The following is an 8,788-nucleotide window of genomic DNA, read 5'->3' on the forward strand; positions in this document are numbered from 1 at the left end:
GTCGCCGAAGTCGGCGGTTTCAACTTTTACTTTCAGCTCTTACACAACCCGCTCTGTTGCTGCTACCACAGGTACATAATAATAATACTATACTACAATTCACGATGTACAGATTCACCAATAAATCCAATAAAAATTAAGAACCTCAAATAAACATCAGTAACGATACCGATAATTACTCAATTATCAATATCGTCATCATAAAAAATAATAGCCCAATAAAATTAAAAAATTTTCATGACAGTCTTGACAAAAACTCCAAATTCTTCTTCGTTTCAAATTTTCGTTACTTCCTTTCACTTAAAATTGTCACTCTCGCTTTCTATTAACAGCGCATGCGTGTCGACGTGAGCGCATGCGCAATTAGGACCCGCTAAATTTGAATACACTGCAGGGTAAAAATAAAAATTTATTAAATTCCACTAATTTATTACAATATTTAAATACACCAGCAAACACTCAATTAACTATAAATTATTAATTATTAATAAATATACAAAGACATCACACACGGAGGTTAAGTATAACTTTTATAGAGAAGGTTCTCTTCCGGTCTCCGCGGTGTGTCTTACTGGCTCTTAGCTTGGATATAACTTTTGCGCAAACCGAATAGAGGCCCTCTTTCGCTTGGCTGCTCTTTGCTCTCACTCTCTTTCTCTCACTCAAACTTTTACTTAATAAACTTAAGTCTCTGTCTCTACCTCTGTCTCACTAATTTCATATTCCCTCTGTACTCATTACATGCCATGTATATATTATATATATACACGTGCAAGTTAACACAACTACGACACGAAACAATAGTGTAAGTAAGTGCCAGTAATTCTGATAGTACGGTGGTGCGCGTAGGTGAGTTTTAACGCTCGCAATAGAGACACAAAATCGTACAACAACGAAAAGATAGAGATACAAGTAGAATGGATTGTACTGGTAGTACTCACTAGAGAGGGTGTTCTCAGCGGGAATATGGTGGTGGTAACAGCAAACGAACTCCAGCCTATCAGAATCCCTGGATAGGAAAAAAATAATTTATATTCTCTGCTTGTTCCCCGTATTGTTTATTTTTATTTTCATACTCTTTACCCTCAGTTGTATTGGCTCACCGAAATAGTTTGACGAGTAATAGACAGCCTAAAAAATTTTGCGGTTAATCCATTGTATTTAGGATCTCTGGGACCAACTATTAACGACGTGGGACCATCAATTGCTATATATATATATATATTTAAATTACCATGGGAAAGTGGTTAAGTTATAAAAATTCCGATTCAAATGTCGACTACAATGACGCCAGATGGTTGAGTATCAGTGAATGCCTATGCTAAATACCTAAAAGTTATTTTAAAATAATAATTTTTGGTATCCAAAGGGTTTAATCCAACACGTGGTAGATGTGTTGAAAGCTGTAAACAATTTAATTGTCTATTTTGTATATGTTTTTCCTCTTGGCTTTGCCTCCCATCTGCATCTGCATCATATGGTCACACTTATGCCACATCACTAGTGACCCAGTGTGCAGCATTTGTAGTTCTCGTGATCTCAATTTATAACCAGTGTGTTAACTCGTAATATTACAGTTGAGTCGTAGTGTAAGTGTGGACCCGCGCGACCCACTGATTTTTATTCATATCCTCTACTCTTTTATCCGCACGTTTGTCTCATTGCTGATCGTGTATAAATACTCACTTACACAAACTTCAGCCCGGGCTAGTTTAACTAGCATTAGAGTGACTCCCTCTCTAGAAGCACGCCCACCACTGCTCTACTGTTAACTCCCACTTCAGCGTCACTCAGTCCTCTGTGTGCTCTGTACACTCGGTATACTCTCCCTTTCTCCCCACAGCACACACCGAGCTCTCACTATTACATTACAAATAGCTATCTTGGCTCTTATAACTCTCTGGGCCTAAACCCTCGGCTTTGCTTTGCTTGGATCAACTACTATACGCTCCCTTTTATATACATATATGTATCTATATAAATACATACCCAGATTCATTTATTTTAGATAAATTTTTTAAAACGTCATTCATGCTCGCTATTTTTATCGATGATTTTTAAAATCGAGCATAATTTTTTTTTCATAAAATTATTACTGTAATAAAAAATAAATCGATTAAGAAATTTTAAAAAAATTACAAAGTAACGATTCGTTAAATTTTTGGTTTTTTATATTAATGGAAAGTTATAATCTCAGAGATAAAGTTGAAGTGGAAGTTGATAAAAAAAATTGAAATTTGAAGAATGACATTTTGAAATAAAAAATATAGATAAGTACATATATAAAATATATAAGAAAATAAATTTGTTATTGACCTTCAATTTTATATTAGTATTATTATTATTATTATTTATATAAATACATATACATTTTTTATTAATAGGTTTCATCTAGTGTTACTGATAAAGTCAAGAGTAAAACGTCGATTACTATCTTCAGTGCTGATTAATGATATGTGAGAAATATAAGAAGTCTTTTATATGTACACACATATTATGTGTACATATATATTAATATTGTGCTATTCGAATTGCACTGGAGTAAGGGGTACTTCTAATGAAATAAAACACAGTGGTGTAATTAAATTATCAATTGAATTATTCGCAGAAAGTCTTTCTCGAAACATAATATATTGTATATATATATATATATATGTGTGTGTGTGTGCAGATATTATTGTGTTATATAGTAATACTTTAATAATTATTATATACTATGTATTTACAAAATATGTGCTGATGAATCAACGGATAGTAGTCTGATTTCTCGTAGCACGGTAACTCAACCGTAAAGAGTAAATTGTAAATAAGACTATATAATATATGAGCATACACTTTACACATCTGAATACCTATATCTATATCTATACTATACTACATATATAATACTCATATCAGTATAGATAATAATTTAATAACAATTAATTACAGCAATGATTCTTGTGAAATGTCTTTTCTTATTACTTTCAACCTTTCATTAATTCATTTTATCATTATTATATTTACTTACCTCTGATAATTATTATTATCAACATTATTTTATAAACATTATTAAATAATTACAAGAAGCAAAAAATAATCACTATCGATGACTATTATTAGCGCAATTAAACTCATAAAAATAAAAATTCATTCAATTCTCTGTGACTATTTTTCACAAAAATAAAAAAATCCTCCGGTACTTTGATAGAAAATAAATCGAGAGTTGAAATGATTTGACGGGTTAAATAATCATAGTGTTTATTGATTTATCGTACAATTAAATAAATACATACTTTTACGATCCACCTGTCATTGAGCCTGTCAAAATTGAGTTACAAAATGTGTGCAAGCTTTCACCTGACTATCTCCTATATTTAATCGTCTTACAGCACAACATATATCACCACAAACGTACCTTACCCATCCTCAACGCATTGCTTACACACACTCATTCACACATTCTCATTAATATTTTTTTTTATATCAAACAAAACTCCGTTTACCAGCAATCGTAATTAGAAAGTATTTTTTCGTACTAAGCACAAACGACATTATTCCTCATATTTAATATATAGATAATACTCTGCATGCCTATAAGCACACACACATACACACATATACATATACATACATATGTGTTTTTTTTTTGTATAGTTTCTTTGTTTGCCCTTTTCACCTGACTTCCGTTTCCTCTAACCACGCGTCTTTAACTTCCTTTTCTCACATACCTCCTTCCTCTATATATCTTTTCTCACAATTCCATCCTTACACGTACACATATACATACTTACATACTTTTATATATACATATACTTATGTATGTTCAATATTTTTACAACAAGTATTTGTATTCAACAAGTCTTTGAGTCTCTAAGCCACGCATCCCCTTTTCGTGTCTTAAAACATTTCCCTTTCACTCATGCATTCGTACATATATATGTATATATATATATATATATATAAATATCTTGGGATCCAGTTTGACGGAGGTAAAGTTGTTTGCATCGTTGTCTACAGTACTCTCTTTATTTTCCCTTTCGTTATTTGCCTCTACCTTTATTGCGAATCCGGTTTTGCAAGTCACTATGTACTTCTCATACACTCTTCTCGTCCGAACTATTACTCTCAGCAGGATGAGGACCAAAGAAAAATATATAATACGCATATGTAAACCGCCTGGTAGCGGTTGTATATAAATATACCGGCGAAAAAAAAATAATAAAAATTTCCTTATAAACGAGAACAAGAGTAAAAATACAAAAAAATAAAAAACAACGTTCTCTTTTTAAAAATTATTTTTTGCAATAAAACAGTGTATGAAGATCCTCGGAAACACTTAAATGCATGAGAATGTACGTGAGAGAGTAAAGTTATAAGTCTAGAGTGTGGAGGTGACGAGAGCCGATACGAGAAGGTGGAGACGGTGGTCAGTTTCAAGGTTGCCTACTCGCGTATTGCAACCGCGCACTGTCACGCGTATTACGTGTAAGCCCGATCTACTGTCTGTACACACTGCATACACTAGATATATATAAATATATATATAACATATATATACTCACGGTCGTACTGAGTATATAGCAAGTAGTTTTAGCCAGACTTGGGTTGTCTTATTACCTTTACTTTACTTTATTTTATTTTTGTCTTTTTTCCTACAATGTAATGTATATATGCTATATTTAACGTGCATTACATTACGTTTGCTTCCGATCAGGTTTAATGTGTGTGGATGAGGGATAAAGAGAGAATGACCGAGTATGTGACTGAGGGAGATAAAAAAGTAAATGTATTGAAAGAGAATAATGGGGAGCGAGGGGAGTCAGGAGGAGTGAGCGAAAGGCAATCGAGCGAGACGTGATTGCGATCCAATCTGAATTGCTTGTCGAATGTGCGCACATTATTTTCAGCAATTAGCTTTCAATGAGTACGATAATATCGTAGTATTTTCAATTTGCTTGTTATTGAATAGAGTCAAGTGTATAGGTGACATATATATTTAGTATCGTAATCTAGTGTTATGAGCGTGAGGGTTCTATTTACTTTATTACTTTACCGTCGATAGTTGCGAGCGTTAATTAATGGATTAAAAAATATCATTTTTATTTTGAGGATTAATTTATTTATGATTAATGTAATTGATAGCCATGTCACGGTTTGACCATCGATAAATCGATCGTATTCTCTTGAGCTCACTGACATATCAAGAGTGAGACGATGAGTTGATATGTGAGTAGAAGGTATACTGAAGGTGGAAGAGCTTGAGAGGCTAGTTCGTAGTGTGTACAAGTAAATTGTCGTACGAAGCGACAATGTTAAACTACTTTTTATCAGTGGCTGTGTGGAGGTTCTCGGAATATGAAACCCACGGCAAATAAGAGTGTGCTGGAAATTCTGTACTTGCTTGCTGGCGCCTGTCAGTGATTTCTATGAAAAACTTTATGCTCTCTGAGAGTTGCTGTGGCTATCTTTAATAGGCGTGGTTTCACGTGTACTTAGAATTTATCCATTTTTTTTTGTTTTTATATACTTTGAGAAAATTGAAAAATTTAATTATGTAAAAAAAAAAATTCTACTTAAATTTATTTATTTAAATTCCGCAATCGTTGAAAAAACTCTTAATTGTATTTCAATTAAATCTATTGTATGATACTTTCAATCACCGCGTCTCAGTCTTTAATTTAATTCGTTAAAAAAATAAAAGGGTAACAACTTGTTGGATAATTTAAAAATTTCAATATCGTTAATAAAAATTTTAGAAATTTCTTAATTACAATAAAAATAAAATTTTTTAAATATTCTATGAGAAAAAAAATTCTTCAGACTTCTGACTCAATATTTAAATTATATTTCTATTGAATGTATATATGATTCTGATTACAAATAAATTATTGAGTAATACACGTAATATATAAAAAGTTAAAGAGAGAGAAATAATTTTTTTATTTCATATTAAATATTTTTTAAATTTATTTTAAATAAAAAATCATATCGTACTCCATATTTTTTTTAAGTCAATGTTCTCACAGTAAAACTTGTTCTGTCATATATTAATAATATAAAAATAAATGAAGTTATATATTTGTTATAGATATAATGATACTCCATCATTATATTATTACTCGGCAATTTTAATATTACATATATATATATATATATACTCTTACGCAATAAAACAGCATAATAACATTATGCGAACATTTTATATATTCGATGTCTCGCACTATTGCAATTTCAAGGTCTCGGCATTGTTGTTTGTGCATCTAGTTAGCGTTGTCGTCGTTCTTCGTCAGCATATCGTAGATTTCTCATACATTTGTAGTTATTGCAATATTCCAGGGACACTCAGTGCATACGCCAGTATAAATATATATACAGATATCGAGACATATGTGTCAATACATGGATATTATCGGGAGAGCCTTCTCCGTCGCCCCAGAGTGTAGGGAAGAGACATCAAACTAGTGTGAAGAAAGTCCGAGGACATATGATAATTTATTTATCACATGTTAACATAATCAAATATATGTATCATTCCATTATCTTTTAACTTGGTTTTTACTGTAAACAAAAAAAAATACATGAAGCAATAACAACTTACGAATAGAGCTGATCATGATAATCATTTGATAAACTTATGATTCGGCTGGATTTTTTTTATTTTTTTTTATTAGATATACTTTTATTTTTTACCCTCTGATTGAACAAAACCAAACAATGAACCTTCATGCCCGGTGAACAGACAGATATGTCAATAAACCGGTGAAAGCGAGTCATTGCGCGAACACGAAAGTTTCAAGGTAATTTTAAAAACCTTTCGCTTTCGATAACACTGCAGTGACATAAACTTAATATATTCTAATATTATTTAATTTTGTTATTTCGATGTTCTCCATTTATATTCATTTTATTTTAATTTTTTTTTTTTTAAATTAAAAAACAAAATTTCGTTTGAATTTAAGTCATTAATTTTTGAGCTTCGATATTTTCTGAAAAGCAGCTCTAAAATTTTTTAAATTGAAACTAAATAAATTACAAAGTCTTATAATAATTTATTGTTGACTCAATTAATAATTGATTGAAAAAAAAATTAAATTAAAATTCGCTATCGGGTTTCTTAAAAGTAAATTACGGTTAAAAACTTAAAGTGACGAGACGTTTAAAATCCAGCCTCTATTTCCATTGGGACAAAAAGTCTCCGTTTATTAAAAAATTGAAAAGATATCCAAAAGAGATAGGCTGAGTATATGTGCCTCTGTATGCATATTCACAAGCATATATAGAACAAGGAGGAAAAAAGGGCTAAAAGAGTTGGAGATGTGAAGAAAGGAGTAGAAAAGGCTTAGGTGTCGAGTGGTTTCTGAAAACCCTCGACGCGGAACGCACGAGCCCTCTCGCCTAAACACGTCACAAGCTCACATGAGGCATAACCATGAGCTATGAGGACACAAATATATATACAAGCCAAGAACAAGAATAAAAAGCAAGAAAGAAGCTGAGGAAAAAGACGAGAGGAATGCTTTCTTTCATCTTTGACGTTTAAAAAAAAAGAGAGAAAAAGATGAGCGAGTGAATGGGGTAAAAAAAACATCGAGTGGTTTTACAAATCCTCAGCTCTTATTCACGCGAAGCTTTACAAATTCGTGTACGCGTGGGAAGAGCTCTCTTCGGGATCATATGAGTATACATATCAGCGTGAAAGTATATATACATACATACATATATATATATATATATAGATATGAGTATAAGTATTATAAAAGCGAGCAACTATGAACCTATGTGTACATACGAATATAACGCATGTATATATTGCTCTTGCTCTCTGATAAGACCTTATCGTGTGAAAGCACCGTGGCCTACTTACTTCAATGCATATACAACGTCTATGAATTTATATATATGTAGATATATATGCTTATGTATCATATAATACACACTATGTGTATTTTATCCGTTTCTCTTTTTATGCCGGCATATAGTTATATTACACGACACGTGCGTCTTTGTGCCTTCAAGTTACACTACAGTAGTTTTTTTATTTTTTTTATTTTTTCTTTTTTTTTTTTTCTTATATTTTTCTATATCAAACACATCAAGGTGCTATGCGCAGTTTATATTATGTACCATCACGTAATTTTTCTTTCTTCAGCGGCTCCTTGATGCAACTGCGAAAATAAAAAATATTATTATAAGACAACATGCTTATTTTTTTCACATTGCTTACATACTTTTTTAGTACCAGGCTTACAGTATTCACGAATATAGATAGGATAAACTTTTTTTTTACAACTTAAAATTATCAGCTGATAGCTGAGAAAATTTTTATGAAAAAGTTGTTTTAAAAAATTCAATTACATAACTCTTATTTTCATTTCTTGAAAGATAATAAATGAAATAATAAAACAGAGTCAGAATTAAAATTAGTTTAAAAAAAGTGATGTAGTTAAAATCGAAATGTTAAGAAACTGATATAAATCATGTGAAGATAACTTAATTTAGTTGTGAAAAAAAATGAAATAATATATATAAATATATATTTTGATCATGTCCGAAAGATTCGGTCCGAAAGATTCGGTTCGGCGATTGAGATAATAGAGCATAACAAGTGTTTTCTTTTCTGTTACTCGATAACATTGATTGTTCCATGAAGGTACACATTGTAGATATATATGTATATAACATACATTTTATTTACGAGTATATTTATGTAGGTGGAACCTTGAGGCATTTTCTATGACGACTGTCGAATCGACGGTTGCGATAAGAAATCACTGAAAAATGTTCCACTTAAAAATAACAATAGTAA

This window comes from Microplitis demolitor, chromosome 3 (genome assembly GCF_026212275.2).
Source record: "Microplitis demolitor isolate Queensland-Clemson2020A chromosome 3, iyMicDemo2.1a, whole genome shotgun sequence".
NCBI classification, from domain to species: Eukaryota; Metazoa; Arthropoda; class Insecta; order Hymenoptera; family Braconidae; genus Microplitis; species Microplitis demolitor.